General features: G+C 38.7%; 1 protein-coding gene across 3 annotated transcripts in view; it reads right to left on the reverse strand.

Moving 5' to 3' along the window:
* Nucleotides 1-17,899, reverse strand: part of LOC150082780 (protein O-mannosyl-transferase Tmtc3-like) — a 204,851-nt gene that overhangs the window by 113,377 nt on the left and 73,575 nt on the right. For 2 of the 3 annotated variants that reach the window (XM_090377595.1, XM_090377594.1), the window contains exon 2: nucleotides 2,768-2,902. The exons of the other annotated variant lie outside the window; for it this stretch is intronic. The gene's annotated coding sequence lies outside the window, so the exon portion shown is untranslated. The remainder of the gene's footprint in view (nucleotides 1-2,767; nucleotides 2,903-17,899) is intronic. 3 annotated transcript variants of the gene reach the window in all.

Genomic DNA, 17,899 nt, shown 5'->3' on the forward strand with positions numbered 1-17,899 from the left:
CGTCCACAAAGAATATGATAACATGTCTGCTTGTATCGAACGTTTTATAGGTTTTCCGTATTCTATCAACCGAAAATTACTGGTTGCTAAGGTGATGTGCGTTTCCGATTTTTTTTCCTCTCCCTCGCTGTGGTTGAAAAGGCTGACATTGAAAAAAATATTTCCACATATCATGGCGACAAAAAAAATAAATATTTTCTTTTATATTTTTTGAGATAAGAACGTTGGAACGCGACCAGATTACGAGCAGATATTTTAAAGAAAATAATTATATGGTGACAAACAATTACAACCGAAACTTCGATTAGAAGATTCATCTTTGCTTGGAAGTTAGGTATTCAGGATTTCTTGTGTCTAAGAGAATCTAAAACAGAAAAAGAAACATTACAAATCAGTGAAACGCTTCAAAATTATTATCGATTACTTTATGAGTCATTCTCCTCCTCCTGGATGTAGGAGGAGGAGAATGACTCATAATTATGAGTATTCTATTCAAAGAACCCGTACGAACAGGTCAGTGAAGGCATTTCTTTTGCAATAAAGAATTCAAACGTTTCTTTTGCAATGAAGCTATGGATGGATAAGGTCTTCATACTCTTGCGTTGCCAACTAACTGGAAAGAACCTCCTATTCCAGATGAAGAGGACTAGATGGAAGATCCCAGTTACACACCATAGCAAAGAATCCCATCTAACTGAATAAAGTGAGCCTACTACGTGATTGAAATCTATCAAAGCATTGGGCCGGACTTTCAAGATCAAAGCTACAAGAATGAAAGTTTAGTTGATGCTGGAAGAATTTCCTATTTAGAAATAGAAAAAGTGACATCAAGGCGTGCAGAGTTATCTTTGTGTGTTGCTAGATTGGGGCTATTCGTTGATTCATTTGAAGAGAGAGAGAGAGAGAGAGAGAGAGAGAGAGAGAGACTCCAATTTCAGGTATTCATCTTAAATAATGCTAAACGCAGATCTGAATGCATCGCGATACAATTCAGTAGCGAACATCGATGTAAATCTCGGTCTTAGCTGTTAAGCCTATCAAAGACAGGAAAAAAACCTCTCATCCTCAGGGAAGGGAAAGGTTGAGTTTCATTTCGATGATAATTTTTCAGTTTTCTTTTTCTGTCTCATCACACCGACTTTTTTTTATCCTTTTTTTGATTTGAAAAACCTCGGAAGGAAAGAGGGCACATTAACTACCTTTTGCATCCAACAAAATCCTTATTGCAATCTGCAAAAACTGCTTAGATTCCCGTACTGAATTCTCACCTTTATCGCCTTTTTACTCTCTCGCCAGTCTAGAAGTTAGCGAAAACAAAAAGGATCCAGGTACTTAATTCCTCGTCCTTAGGGAGTTCAAATACTTCTTAAGTAGGCACTGCATGTTAAAAGGAAAGCGTATTAAGTATCTGCGAAGTTCTTTCTGTTGAATAAAACATCGGGAGCCAAATGTCGGCAATTCTTTTACAACCAGTCAATACACCTTCGTCGAGATTACGAACAGAAATAAACCCTCGTGTGCCTCTTCAATGGCTTCTAGCGTTCACGAATACACGCATCGGATTTCCAAAACTACAGGGGTATTCAAGGAACAATTTTTGCTAGGCGTGTTAATAGTTTACCGAAACAACGTTGGTCTATAACAAACACGGTTAAGCACAGCAAATATGTTTACTTTCGATGCTACTTGGAAGATCAAGACAGAAGCTGGGCCCGCATATATTGCATGTCCCGGTATGTAAAGTTTTGTAAGCTAACTGAGTTTTACTGCTATCTATTTCATTCAGCTTCTTTGGGCATATTTTACCAACCAGGATTGTTAGCAGCAATTTCTTGATCTGATTTTCTGAACGAAAAACCTGAGTTTCTGTTAGGTGAGAGGGTTCTTGCTGTCCACGCCTGAGACTGACTAACTTGGCCACGCTAATTCTACGAGGGCTGTTCAACAAAGAATGATAATTTTTCTTCACAATCATCCATATTGTGATGGTCCTTTTCGATGTAGTCCCGTTTGATTTTTCTCAATAAAAATTTTGTGCAGAGAATTGAAGAAATAAAATTTTGCCTTTTAGCACCTTTTACACGCAAAAGGAACAATGAACTATGTCTTACAGCATCTCTTCTAACGCGCAGCACCCCTCAAGACCTAAAAACTTAATGCCCGTGAAAAACTGTAAAGGAGACACTTTATCAACCGCAAACTGCAAAGTTATATGGCTAGATTTATCGAAAATGTAGTCTCTTAAATGCACAAACACGATCTTGCCTCAGTATATTTTGCACGTGAGTCAAAAAAAGGATCCTTTGCTAGGTGACGTTGAATTTAAATGAGAAGTTTAGCTTTATATCTTTTAAATAGACAAATTTATGCTTCATTCATATTCATCGACCAACCCAATCTTTACATGGAGGTGTATTTGTCTAGACATAAAACATTTAGTCTCATAAAGAGCTTAGATGCGGAAAAAACAGCTTGATGCGACTTACTGGACAAATAAGTATCTAATTATAAACCCATGGCATTTACATTTTGGGGCGTATTTAATGTGCAATAAACCAGACACAAGCTATAAAAGATTGGATACACAAAAAGGCAGCACTTGAAAGAAAAAAATAATACGCGAATGTGTGTGCTGAATAGATAAGATTTGAATTCATTTTTCGTAAAAGAATCACTATCTGGCAGTCTCTGCCAAATAGTGGTTCTTTTAGTAAATATTGAAACAGTAAATTATTAAAAACTTGAGTTTAGAAAAAGTTAAAGTTACCTGATTTCGATGATCGTACTGTATCCAGGTTAAAACCTCAACTTATAAAACCTCAGGTAGGAAATATAACTTTTCTCAACTTACAACACAGTCTTGACACAACCATATAAACTCGATTATGGAAACATTGAAAGCCTAAACAAAGACACGAAGCTCAGTTACTCCATAGCTAAAGAAATAATTATTTTATAATAATTAATATCTTAAACCTAAGACTATTTGTAGATCTCACTTGCTATTCCTTGGATTATATTAAACCATCCATTAAGAATTTCGAAACGAAGAATCAATGTCACGAATCTCTTAGAAAGAGCATTCAACTCATCGAGACCGTCCCTATAAAAAACCGTTCTAAACTTTATGTCCACAAACGTCTGGCAATAATCTCTCTAACAGGAAGATATGTCTGCCCATCTTCGTCCCCCACCCCTACCCCTGGAAGGTGTAATAGGAGATCTGCAGCATTTCACGACCGCTAGAGTTCCATGGGTAAAACAGACAGATGGGAAAAACCGAAATTGAAATTTCGCCAATATTACCAAGTTTCTGAAAATATAAGAAAAGTTGGTGAAAAATTTTTCAATTTTGTTCAAAACTATCCGTGAAATCATTCAAATATCAGCCTTTCTCTACTTGCCCTGTATTGTAGACTTCGGAGATGTCGATCATAAGAATCCAGTGGAGAAATATATCCGAGAAAGTGGATGCCAGTTTTTATACAAATCGCGGAACAAAGAAAGGATGTGGAAATAGAAATATGTAAAATAGGATACGGAATTCATATTTTCCTATTCGTTCGATCAGAATATAATCGGACTTACTCGTAGTCTAAAGCAAAACAAGAGAATAATTCTTCAAAATTATTGTGTACGAAGCTATGAACGAACTAGAATGCCTCATTCGCGTATTGTGAAAGAAATTAAAACTTCACGAGTTGCCTCGGTATCGAACTGTGCACTTTAAATAACAAGCGCTGCTCCAAACTGAGAAGTTTATTACTATTTATTTAAAAACTGCCGTTTGAGAGGAATAGCATTTCCTTTCATGGTTTGAACCATGGTCCACTGAAATGGGTGTGGGTTACTGCACTCTCGCGCTTGGACCACTTGACTACCTCGGGCCGTTGGGTTCGATGAAGGGTCACAGGCTTGCTGAAAGAGAACGGACAGAGGATTGTTATAACTGGCCATAAGGAAGGTATGTTCGTTCTCTTAGGTGAGACAGGAACGAATATAAAATCTCGGGTAATAACAGAAGATTGGATCTCATGAAGTTCGCCTATGGACAATAGGGTTGTCGAGTACTGGAATAAGTTGCTTCCGATCTGGTTGTTGCTGTAGTTGGGTTTTAGGAGCATCAGCAACTAAGGCCATATTGCTCCGTGTATACTGCTGTAAATTGCCTGTGTTCTGAGGTCGATTTTCTGTTTTGCTAGATGAAAAACCACGCTACCCCTCGCCTGACACCGACTACTCAGCCACGTTATGAAAAAGGCCCATAAAAAATTCCTTCCGTCATCGACGGGACTCGAACTCAGGTCTTTTCCACCTGTGGGGAGGAAGGCGATTCTATCAACTGTGCTACCCACGAGGGCTTTGTTTCCGAGCGTAGCAGAGGACTAGCATAAAGCGAAATTGGATGGCTACCTTGTAGAATTGGAATAGCCTCCATAAACTCCGTATATCCCCTGAGAAAACTACTTTAATTCTACTCAGAGGAACCCTTCAAATAAGCAGGCCGCCGAAGATTAAAATTGCTGGTAGAACCATCAAACTGGCAACTGAGATGAAGTATCTTGGTGTAATTCTCGACCCCAAACTCACGTTTTGCCCTCATATAGACTACCTTCATCGCAAGGTCAGGAACTACACCGCAATGGTAGCGAGGATCAGCAGGTCTGACTGGGGCCTAAGTCGCCGCTCACTGCAAATGCTATACAAAGCTGTATTTATTTCTACTATAACCTGCTGTGCAGGTGTCTGGTATCATCGTGCACTCATTGTTCGTAACCAAAGGAAGCTCACCTGCATCCAGCGTAATATCCTTCTCACTATCACCCGTGCCTGCTGCACAGTAAGCAACACAGCACTCCAAGTCTTGGCAGGAGTTCTCCCTCTGGACCTGCGAAGGCGCGCACTACGGGCTCGCAAAGGGACTCCCTACCACCATCCTGGATTTCACTACAAACCCAGCAAATACCATCAAAGAAGAAAAAAGCGCCTTGCAGTCTACCTTCCTAACGTCTGGCAAAACAGATGGAATACCACCCCTAAAGGTTCCATCACTAAAAAATTCTTACCTGAAATAGCCCAGATCTATCCTAAAGCTCTAGCATGGTACAGCCCAGGGTTATATACCACTTTCCTGATTACAGGCCATGGATCCATAAATCACAAACTTGCCTCTGTGAACATCGTGGATGACCCTCGCTGTCTTTGTGGTGAAAACGAAGACTGGGATCACCTATTCCATGTTTGCCCGCTCTACGAGGATCTGCGAACGTTGCTCATATCAAAAATACATGCTCGAGAATACTCGAGGAAATGAACATTTTCTGATCAATAAGGAAGACGAGTACCACGCTTTCTCTGCCTTCGCCCATGATCTGTTAACCAGAAGAAGCTCACTGGTGCAACGTCCTGGAACTGATGCATATTGATCAACACCCTTTTCTCATATACTGAACATCTCCATCTAGATTGTGACCACTTTTAACTACTGAACTTGACACTCAGGTCGCTTGAATTGTTTCATCCGTGTCTCTCTTGATACGTGACTGTCTTTCCACCCTCTCGAGGGTCCCCTTCTTCACTTCAGCTTAGGTGAGAGACTTCCCACCCAACCTGCGGAGGATGCCTTCCCTTACATCCTCCGTCGCTCTGTCTATACCTCCTTTCCTTTACCCTCTCCAGTACATCCTCTACTCCCTGTACCCTATATATATATTTTTTTTTTTACTTGGTCTCTTTCTAGGAAGCTCAGGCGACCTGGAGGAGGCTAGCCAGAGAATTATGGGCAGCCTGGCTACCTCCTAGTGGTGTGTGCGGCAACGTGGGGTCTCACCAGGGGCCTTGCGGCCAAAATCCAGGACACCCAACAGAACCCATCACAATACTTCATTTACAACACAACACTTTCTGGCTTTTTACTGTTTGTCTCCACAGAGTTCATATGGCGCAGATGTGGGAAACTACCGGAGGCGCCTTTCCCCCAACACTATGCACACTATGTAGGAATGGAATTATGGCAGACCAGATGGGAAAGTGGTGATGCTGAGCTGTCACGAGGAAATATATTCCCCAGGTGAACTATGCATTATCAAAATCCGTGGCATCTTGGTTTGCGCCTCCTATGTATACTTCCTTTTTGTTAACAGGACATGGCTCACTTAGGGCCAAATTATATGAAAGAGGATTGGAGACAGATCCGTTCTGCACATGGGCGAACAGGAAACTTGGATGCATGTAATTTTCTTATGCCAGGGAGTACAAAGACCAAAGGTAGACTTTGATGTCACATATTCCTGGCTTATCGTGTGATGTAGTACATTTACTTATCGAAAATCGTGACTGCTTTAATTCATTTCAGGAGTTTTCAACTTCTGTTTTTGCAACAAGAACTGCTCTTAGTCTTTCTTTGATGGGTAAACCTGGTGGCTAGTTTGTCTTCACAGAGTTTCTTGTTGGACCCGATTCCCTGTGTCGGTTTTGTGATTTTGGAGAACATTGCCTTCAACTATTGGATTCCAACTATTGGATGCCAAGGCTAAACACAGAAAAATGTATTTATTAATAAATAATAATAAAAAAAACCCTTTCTAAATATCCACCTATTCGCAACTTTCTTTTTTGTCTAAAAAAAGATGGGATACCCGGAAAAAGCAATCCTTTCATAACGGACTATAAAAACAATCGATCTTTTCGAAGTTTTTTATCCCGAAATCGTAAAGCCTATAAGAAACTATCTGAGATGAATTTATTCGAGCATGTAAAATGTATAAAGTTTATTAAAATTTCATTTCTCCTTAGAGACGTTTCTCAAATGCGTATATTTTCCATTATTCTCTGACTAAGAATGAGTTCGAGCTCGACTCCAAACCCTGACCTCTGCTTAGAACAATAAACGCTAACAGCTAACATTTAGATGCAGTTGAAATTTTAATAGCGGACATTTCTCTTTATACAGCAAGCCATTCCGTTGCTTCCTTCCTTTGTCACAGGAAGAGAGAGAGAGAGAGAGAGAGAGAGAGCATTATGCGATTTTTCTACGCATAGAATAATCCTGCATAATATGAAAAAAAGAAAGTGCGTTCTATAAGATAATTCGATGTCACGCCAAGACATCTCGAGGGAAAACTAAAACTTCTTTTGGGCCTGAAGCCACCATTTTACTCTGGTCACGTCCTCACAGAACAGAAACCGGCTTACGGACAGCGTTCAGATGAGATAAACCGACCTGCCAACATCCATTGTCCAGCTATAGCGCGCAGCATCCTATGTTGAATGCAAAGCGTTGGATTGTCATTCATGACTACCGAACTGTAGAGGTGGGAAGATGCTGGTGTTAGGAATAAACCAACTGTTTTGCTGTTGAGGACAGCAAGAGACATTGTGTCCGATAGCGATAATATTGACAACTGCGCATTATTCTACAGTTTTGTAATTTATTACTAACCTTTGTTGCGCGTTAAAGGACCAGAATGCCTTTTCATGATTTAATTTTGACAAAATCTTGCAGATTCATTCGCTTACAGCAGTTTTTTTTCCAACTGTCCCAAAATACCAAGAAAGCTAGGATGTGTTGGGTGATCTCTTTCAAGGGTTGTGTTGTGATACGCATAGCAGATTGTAAATATTTGACTTACTGAACCCAGATAAGAACATTAAAATTAGTCGGAAAAATTATATTTCAGGGATGGCAAGGTTTCAGTGGTGGTGCTGGTTGTGAGACGTTGAGTTCATTCTTGTTTTTCCTTTTGGTTCTAATGGTAATTTTGCTTAATTGGCGACCTGTAGTATGAAAACATTAACTTAATGTGGCCCATAGTTCTGAAATTCTTTATAAAGTGAAAATTCCTTCATTCATTTTATTAATCCCTCTCAGAGCCTTATAAACCTCAATAAGGTTCCCTCTAAGGTGCCTGGTTGTCAAGCTCTGTGGTCCACATAATCGGAATCTTTCCTTGTATGGGCACCCGTTTGCCGATCTCATCATGCGAGTTGGCCGTTTTTGGACCCTTTCAAGAAGCTCAATGTCCTTTTGTTTAGACGAGGTCTCCATACTTTGGAGAGTATTCTGAATGTGGTCTTACAATTTTCTTATACTTCCTAAAGCTACAGGATAATATTTGATAAATCATCGATAGGACACCTTGGGCTTTCCTAGTCACTTGTTTACACTGCTCAGAAAACTTCCTTTCTGCCTTCACCCTCAGATCCCTTTCTTCCTCTGCTATTTTGAGTTCAACCCCACCAAGAGTATAAAACATTTTGCGATTACTAATCTCCAAGACCTTGCATTTTGTTGCATTAAAACATAGCTGCCACTTTTCTGTCTATTCTTGAAGCTTGTTCATCTTATCTTGAAAGAGCGCTGCTTGGCACCAACCATTAACGACTCTCCAATTTTTGCGTTGTTTGCAAATTTTGCCATCACGCCTTTCATACCTTCGTCGATGTCGTTTATGAAAATCACAAGCAACAGTGGCCCAAGAACCGATCCTTTGGGAATCTCACTTCTGACGTTACACCAATCTGAAGAATATCCATTAATCACAACCCCTCTACCTTCTGCCCTGCAGCCACCCTGCGACTCATCTTAGCATCTTTCCAGTAATCCCAATATGTTTCAGTTTTTACAGTAACCTCTCATGAGGGACCGAGTCAAATGCCTTGACTATATCGAAATTGTTCTCTTCATCCAGCTCATGAGAACTGTGTAAAAATAATTTACTAGGTTAGTTAAGCATTATTTTCCCTTAACGAAATCATGCTGGGTGTCCTCCAGAATGCCATTTCTAATAAATATTAGATTGTCTCTAATATTTTCCCTACCACTGAAGTTAGACTAACCGGTCTATAGTTACCAACTTCACTCTTAGAACCACCTTTAGGTATTAGAGATATGTTGACACTTCTCCGATCCAAAGAAATCTCTTCGGAGTCCAATGATGCCTTCATAATTAACCTCAATTTCAATTAATCTCTGGCCACCTCCCTCAAAATTACTGGGCATATGCCATCAATTGCAAGAGCCTTACTTGCCTTTAGGCTTGAAATATTTTCTAATAAACAGTCATCTGTAACTTGCAAATCAAAAAGTCTTACTATGATGGCTCAGTTATTTCAAGATATCTTGCTTGTGCACAAATATTTTTTGGCAAATGTGAACTTCAGGCCAACTGGACGGGCTTATATTTAACAGATGAAGATACAGTAACAGCAAATTAAAAGCATCGTTAATTCAGCATTAAATATAAGCGATACACTATGTAATCATATGGAATTCGTTGATAGATCCTGGAAGATCAGAAAGAACCATGAACTTGACAATCCTATTCAAGGTGCGGACATTGTCAGATTTGTGAAAAACTAAAGAGACTTACCGGGTTGGGACATGTTATGAGAATGGATGATAGCAGAGCAACTAAGAGGATAATGAAATGGAAGCCTACTTTTAGGAGGGCAAGAGGAAGACCGCAGAAAAGATGGATGGATGACGTAGAAGAGGACTTAAAGATAATGAGAATAAGAAGTTGGAGAAGTTTGACTTCTGGGAGGGCTTACTGGTGGACCATCGTTGAGAAGGCTAAGACCCACTCTGGGTTATAACGCCAGAAGAAGAATCATATGGAATAATTTCAACCATCCTTTGGTATTGATGTAGTTGATTTACAGGTGAATCATTGTATAGTCAAGAATTCATCAATGTCCCATTAATGTCTAGTTCCACTTTTTAACATTTGGAACAACGCTTTCAATGATAATCTAATGACTCTATTAATAAAATATACCTTTATTAAAAGAGTCATTAGATTAATGACTTACCGGGTCATTTTACCGGGTAAAGAGTAGATTTTCTATTTGTAAATAGAAAGAAATTTAATATAAAAATTTGGTAAGCTTAAAATTATAACGAGATATATATTAATTAAAAAAAGATTATTATTTTAAATTTACAATTTTATTGTGAAACACTAATTAAATGCAAAAATAAGAGATAAACAGAACTAACAATTATATTTTTGTTTTTGGCAACGACTTGAACAGGGGTGCCCATTTTACTCTCTGTCTCCTTTTGTAGGGTGGCGTCTAAACAATAGCTCAAATAAATAAACTCTGCCGTGCTCCTCTGTGGGGTTAACCGAACATTTTTAAAGGTCAGGTGTGGGTAAGGCGCATATTTGTGAGAGTATATTCTGTTGGTTTGTCGTACCTAGCCACCAGAAAGCAGCGCTCGCTGGAAGGCTGTTTCCCGGTACCCGTCCCTGCCACGAGGAAGAGGGTCACAACATTGGGTTTTCCTTTATTAGTACATATTGATTTTCACTGTGGGGGTACCTTTGTTAGGGTTCTCTTAATATACATTTTTAAAATAGCATTTTGTTTAGCCCATTAAATATTTCAAGTATCAGTTGCCCATCTTGTATTATTACGGACATAAAGCAGAAAGTAAGGTAAAGTCAAAAGAGTAGAAGAGTTAAGTTTAATCGGGGTATTCCCAGACACGCTGATCGAACTCCTGTTCTAATAAAGAATGAGATTCGGCTGATGTAACGAATGCTATCCAAAAATCGCCTTATTTTCTTTTGTGAACGTGGTCCATTGCAGCAGGGAGGATTACGCATTGTTTAGAATGGCAGAAAGGCAATAATGATTAAACCTTCCAACCGCATCTCGAAATCATTGAAGATAACGTCTCTCTACACCCGAGCACACAGACACATATTCACAAAAACACTCGGGGGAGCCGATTTCCAATTTAAATTACTCCTCTAAACCTTTGTTCCGAAAATGTGCCGGGTATCAGAGTCCCTTGTTACTTCGTGGGCTTGGTCCGAGTCAATATCAAGCCGAAAACTCCCCACTGCCGCAACCACTGCAGCTACTCGGTTCGATATTAGTTCAGCTGGAAAGAGAGGCAAAGAGAGGATTTTCACGTCATTCTAACGGAGGGACATGACCTCCGGAAACTCTCCCGTCATCTTGAAAAGTAATTCCGCCCAACTGTAAACACTGTTCGAGAGCGGCACAACAGAGATGCGTCGCCATCAAAGGGATACACACGTACTTTGTGCCGGCCCTGTACAATTTCATTACTAAAGTGAAATCAAGTTTGAGCGGTTAATTTGATTTTCACCTTCTTTCTGAAGATGGAATGCTGCGTATGAGCCACGCCAGAAATGTCAACTGAGTGATTTCAATTTTCTATATTCTCTCTCTCAACGTTACATCAAAAAATGCGTTTGAAATTCTACGTCCCTCCATGTGACACAAATGAGCGTCTTTGGAATTGTATTTTCTCAAGAAAGGAAGGTACATCTTTGTGGTTAATACAGAAGTTTAAGTAAAATCAATAATAGCGCGCCAAAAAACTAAGAACAAAACCATGGGCAGGCAGGAGGACGGAATCAGATACCTTGGCATTCAATTTTTATTGTTTCTTACCGTTTTACTTCACTTTTTTTTAAATTCCTTTTCTTTTTGATGTGAGAACATCTTGGCGGCACCTAAAACCTATTAGTAACGAAAATGCGAGACGGAAATGACGTCACATCTTCATCTAGCATGATCACGCTAAAACAGAAGCTTGTTTTACCACAGTTAAAGCTTCCGTTACGTATTCTAAAAGGTAACCCGCATCCCTCTTCTCCCATTGGCTGAATAAATATCACTAGGAGGAAAATTACGTTAATGTATAGTTTACTATACATTAAAATATTTAAAATCCGGCGCCCCGGGGATTGAAAAGTGCCTGATTTTAAAGAGGTGTACCTAGTAGTTGGGCAGTTTTAGAGCAGCACATTTAAATAAATATTAAGCAAAATTTAAATATATAAATACGTTTAATATATATATGAGGTGTGGCAATAAAGTTCCTGGACTGATGCTGTTGAGGTCATGTTCAATGAGTTTGAAAATAAACGGAAGTGGTATGTTGTTGCTCAACCTTCCTCCGACAGATGGTGATACAGAGATTGTCCAGGAGACCGGCAGTCTGCAAGAAACAACCAGTTTCGTTAGTAGCGTTAGAAGCAACGAAGAGTGTCATCATGCGAGGACTTCATCCAGACAATCTTAATTTCCTCGGCTGTATTTCACTGGAGATGAGCATTCGATGTTTCAGTACGACCCCGAGACGAAGCAGTGGACTTCAAAATCATCACCAAGGCCTAAAAGAGTTTCGTTTACCGAAGTCCAGGATCACTACGATGTTGATAGTGTTTGTCGATGAAACAGAATGGGATTCACAAGGGATTTGTACCTGAAGAGGAGAGAGTCAGTGCTCCGTTCTTCGCATAGGTCCTTCAAAGACTATTGAAGGCCATTTTTCGGGTGTGGCAGCAATTTGAAGAGGAACTGTTCTTGTTGCACAGTCCCCTCACCCATTCCGCACTTGAGAGGACATTTCGAAACATGGCATTGTACATCTTTGTCTTTTCCAAGGTGAAAACTGCCCTCAAAGGAAAGAGATTTCGGGTGTTGAGGACATAAAGAAACCTTTTAGAACTGTGTAATGAATGAATTCATTCCGGTGGTGGTTACTTTGAATAAGAACCATATTTCAGATCCTTCACTTTGCGTTCTTTTTATTGCACCAGGGAACTTTATTGCCACACCTCGTATTACAATGAATTCCGCGTTCTTACAGCACTTTAAATGAAAATATGAAAATTAATGGCGTCGTTCATAACTTAACAAAATCAAACCCGTATTTTCAAATATTAACTTATATTACATTTAATTATGATTAGTGATAATATTAATTACCGACTTTATTTAATTACCAACTGGCGTTCGCCTAACTACAGTATCGAAAACCAGGAATTTTTAAAATACTCTTAAGACACTAAAACGTACATTTTGTAGTGACTCTGAAGATAAGAAATGCTCCTGCACGTAATTATTTAAAGGCATTTTAATTATCAACTTTGTCATTTAAGAAATTCCACTTTTTACCTATAACGGTTAAATTTGCTAATCCCGAGCTAATGACGTGTACGTTCGCTGCACGTGAAAACTTTCGTCCGAGTGCGTGACGCGTTCCGTGATGAAAATACGAGAAATAAAATTCCTCAGGAAGTGTCACCCGGGTGGTTTATTTGAAAAATTAAATGCGCAAATAGATCGTTTTAGTTCTCGCCTCGAATCGAAAAATGTATAAATTCTTTTCCGCTATAAATAAGTAATTTAAACAACAAAAGGGATGGCTTAAAACCCGCGAATTTTAATTACCAAAGCGAGTCAATTAACGTAAATCACTCGAGAAGCGTCTACATCTACTAATTACTTAAATATATCCATATTTGTTTTCACTAAATGCGATATAATAAAATTGCTTCTTAGATAACAAATCACTTAATTTTATAGAAATTAAAGGAATGGAGTGGGTTTTATTTGAAACTAAGCGAGGAAACACCAGGAACTATTGACAATGCGTTGCCAAGGAACCCGGACTGACAGATGACAAAGTTCACGATGCCACCTGTCCACAGAAACAATCCAGCATATCACTGCAGGATTCAACTCGACCAGATCGTCAGGATAATACATCAGAAACTAGCGAGGACGTACCAGTTGATCAAAGATATTATAAATACGAACACCGGGCTGTACTAGAGACCCCAACCCACAAGCTGTACTGGGACTGCGCTATAATAACGGACAAGACAATCCTGTACAACAGACTGGACATGACCCTTGTGGACCAGAAGGAAAAGTCTACCTATGTGATCGATATAGCGGTGCCCAACACTGATAACCTCTGGAAAATCTCCGAGGGAAAGAACAGAAAGTACACATACCTAAGACAGGAAGGTCAAAGAGATGTGGCATATGGAACAAGTCCCGATCGCCATGCCAACCATGGGCATGGTCCCAAAGAGTCTCTATAAGAACCTAGCAGCAATAAGACTACCAGAGAATACCTACAAGGAACTCCAAAAAGTCGCAATCCTGAACACCTGTAGGATAGTCAGAGAGTTCCTCGAAGAACAGTAACAGCCGGACATAACAATCACCCTGTGCACTTGATATCAGTACTCGTCATGAGGTGGAAACCGTCCTCAACCCAACAGGGAAAAATAATTAATAATACAATGAACGTTGTAGTAAAATCCATCTAGTGTCAAGGATCACATTTATCTTTAATAATCAGAAAAAGGATAACATTTTACTTTGTAAGATGTAGGACTATCTTGTTCTTTAATGTTTTAGCAGGAAATAAACCGCAAAGATAAATGGAATGGTCTCAATTGGCACAGCAGAACAAACTTGCCTTTGCAACGAGTTACTCTGATATTGCACTACGTTCAAATAGATGGCCTCGCCAAAAGATTAATTGGACTATTTTTTAAAAGATGAGACCGCTAAAGACATCAGTTTTCAAAGTTGTAACAAAACTAACGATGTATTCTGAAAGTAGCGCAATATCAAGGCAACTTTGTTCTATGGTTTAAATCTTGCTGGCCCGCAGATGGTTAATAATTTTAAAGTTCAGTTGTTTGTACGTGGCAGTCATTGAAATGTCTCTTTTTAAACCGCCCAACCACAATAAACTCTAGCAAAAGATGTTGCTAATAAACAAACTAAATTAAAATTTAAGTATTTGGCAATACATAAAGGTAAACATCTTAATTACTTATAGAATTGCTAATTCTTATTTCTAAATAACTATTTGCGTATTACTCATGTTTTAAGCAAACAGCAATTTAAATTCTAAACTTAATACGAATAATCCTTATTCATATACAGAAAATGGTTAAGTGTTTTAATTTTATTAAGTTTATTTACGTTTTAATTAATTAATTTATTTGTTATAATTTTTGTAGCCAAAAAAGACAAAACAGAAGTCTTGTTCAGAGAACAGAATTGAGTTCGTTCCGAATGGCTGGCTACCTCTTCGATGTTAGTTGTTCGCTTCTATGAGTCTTAATGGTGGGTTGCAATTTGCTGGATCATTTCATCTTCAATGATACGAACGTGAGCTTTTCTCTCTCTTGTTTTCTTTTAATAGAGTTCATTGTATTCAGGAATTTAATATTATCTTTTTGAATTTATATTATTTCATAGACTCAGGAAATCCAAAGGATTCCAAGTTGATCAATTGATATAAAAGTTTTGTTTCAAAATATTTCTTGTTGTTGATTATTGTAAATGAAATGATATTCTCAGAGCGACTCTGGTTGGGAGTTAGATAATTATGGAAATAAATACGATGCCCATTACTGTTTTTCCAACGAATCACTCCTTAGCTTCCAAGGACCTCAATTTGAAATATTAATTCGCAGAATCTTTCTAAACAAAAGTCTGATTAAACAGCACAATAATGCATTTCATCGTTCAAACTGTTTGTAGAAAATATTCCTACTTTTCAACTAACGTTTATGCCCCCAAGAAATACTTTCATATCTGTAAAATTTCCAAGTACGAAAGATAGGAAAACTGTTTGCATAATACTCCACGAAAACATAAGTCGAGGAGGGGAGGACTATTCGTTTTAATTATATGTAGAATGACGGACAGCCCCGGGTGATGGGATGTCTAGATACGCGAGCCAAGAACGAAGAGTAGAAATGAAGATAATTGAATGACAATGGTGCCTTCTAGCTACATATCAGAACAGTACGGGTGCGCAATGACCTTTAAGTATATACGAAGTTCCGATATGTCTTCGTCTTACAAAGTGGATGCTTAGTTCACCTGTGGCAAATCGATTTCTTCTTATTTCCAACCATGGCTTTTACAAGGTTCCGATATTTTACCTTCACGTTAGCCTGTAAAAGAGGGACAATTTCTCAGGACAATTGATACCAACGTTCTTCAGCAATATCTGAAATAAATGTAGCCTTTAGTTGCGCTGGACCTTGGCAATGCACTATCGCAATGCAAAACATCCGGAAGTTGGTTGAAACCTGTTTCCTTATGCTAAATTCCTGTCTCTCCTCTCTTCTTGAGATGAATAAAGTCGACTTAGAGATCACATAAGCGAAAATAAAGTAATGAACAATTTGTAGGTTAAGAAGAATATGCGTTCTTAAAAAAATAATAATCAGATCTAATTCCTGCTTATCCTCTCGTTGTATAATATTAACCGAGGTATGGTATTAAAGGGAATATGCTGGAATCTTCCTTTGAAAACGTGGTAGCCGAGCTAGTTAATTAAAGTGTCCTAATCCTAGACAACGAGAATTTGAAATTATCCCCGTACAAGGCGTGCGCGCGCACACACGCACACACTAGATTAAAATCTTATTGTCTTACGTTTACTTTTCCCAGAATTCCACTGGTGCATGCCATTACTAGGAGAGAGAGCACATTCCAACTTAAATCTATAATAAACGCCTTGAACTTTGAAAGGCAAAGCGGACGTTACGGTGAACCGGTTCGAAATGTACGCCTCATGACACCGTAGTCTTGTTCATGGCCCGACCTTGACACTCGATTACTCGCGCTGCTCAAGACTTGACTCTACTTCTCCCAGAGTTTTCTCAGGGCACGTTCTTGCGTAGAAAAAAAATATCCACCTTACTGGAACTCTGCATGTATGTGTGTGGCAGACAAACCTAAAGGTTAATATGTCATTTTACTGGTATTGTGACTAGGAGACTCCCTACTATTAGATGAGGGACCAGTAAGTCTTCAGATAAGCTGTCATAGAAGTGTCTGACCTTTTAAACAAATGGCCAGCCTTTCTAGAAATTTACCTGCTTGGTCTTATTGGTGCTGTATCAACACAACCATTACATTTTGAACTTTTGAGTTGTAAAATCTTGAATTTCAGTAATGGAATTAAAGACTTTACCGGAGATCACAGATAAGCCAAATTCTATGCCCCAATACTTCAATATTTATTCATCATCTTCTTCAGCCATTGTCGATCCACTGTAGGATGAAGGCCTCCTCATCAAGTTTCCAACAACTGTGGTCTTGTGCTTTTTGTTGCAATTGTACCCAGAAAATTTCACAACTTCATCGATCCATCTCATCTTTGGTCTTTTTCTTGGGCGTTTAGAGTCAAACGGTATTCATTCAGTCCATCTATCGTCAGTTCTTCTTGATATGTGACCTGCCCATTGCCATTTTAAACGCTTCGTTCTTTCAATGATGTCGCAGACCTTGGTTTGTTGGCGAATCCATGCACACGTTTTTCGGTCTCAATATTTATTAAGGATAATGAAATACTGGCTAATATATTATTGACAATACACCGCGGATATCTGTCTCCACAGAAGCGCTCACATTACTGAATTTTTCATCAACAGTTGAAATTTATTTCTTTTCATTTGGTAAAAAGATTTTCTACTTTAATAATGCAGCTAATTATCTTTTCCTAACATCCAATTTAATATTCTAATTAATAGCTTATTTAAGGAGTCCAATTCTGAACTATTATCAGCATAATTAGTTACTGAATCCACCATAAAAAATATAACAGGATGGAAAAGCAGAATTTAAAGGGTTGGGGTGAGCAGTAGGTCTTTCTCGACAGCGGCTGTTTTGGCCACGGTGTGAAAAGAAAACCGAAGAGTTTCTGGCATCCCATTAGGAAATATTTCTTTGCTTCGGCCCTTGATGAGAATCGAACAACGACACTTTAGGCTACACTAACCACCGTGCTACTTGCGAGGACCTTTATAAAAGAAATTTCTCTTTTCTTATAAGTAAATCGATACGAAAAATAGGATTATTTTGAATAATGGCTAAAGTTAACAGTTGTCCCAAGCCCAAAAATAAATCTCTAGATGGGTTAACTTAGATTTAGATTTGCAAGGATTCCCACAGATTGAATCTTAATAATTATATCGATTTGGGTTTAGAAACTCTGAAGAAAATGCGATTTTTCTAATCTTGAACAGGATCGGGAGATTAACGGAGCAATTTAAAATTTAAAGCAGTAAAATAGTGCATGACT

This window comes from Mastigoproctus giganteus, chromosome 7 (assembly GCF_048544385.1).
Source record: "Mastigoproctus giganteus isolate SK-2022 chromosome 7, ASM4854438v1, whole genome shotgun sequence".
NCBI classification, from domain to species: Eukaryota; Metazoa; Arthropoda; class Arachnida; order Uropygi; family Thelyphonidae; genus Mastigoproctus; species Mastigoproctus giganteus.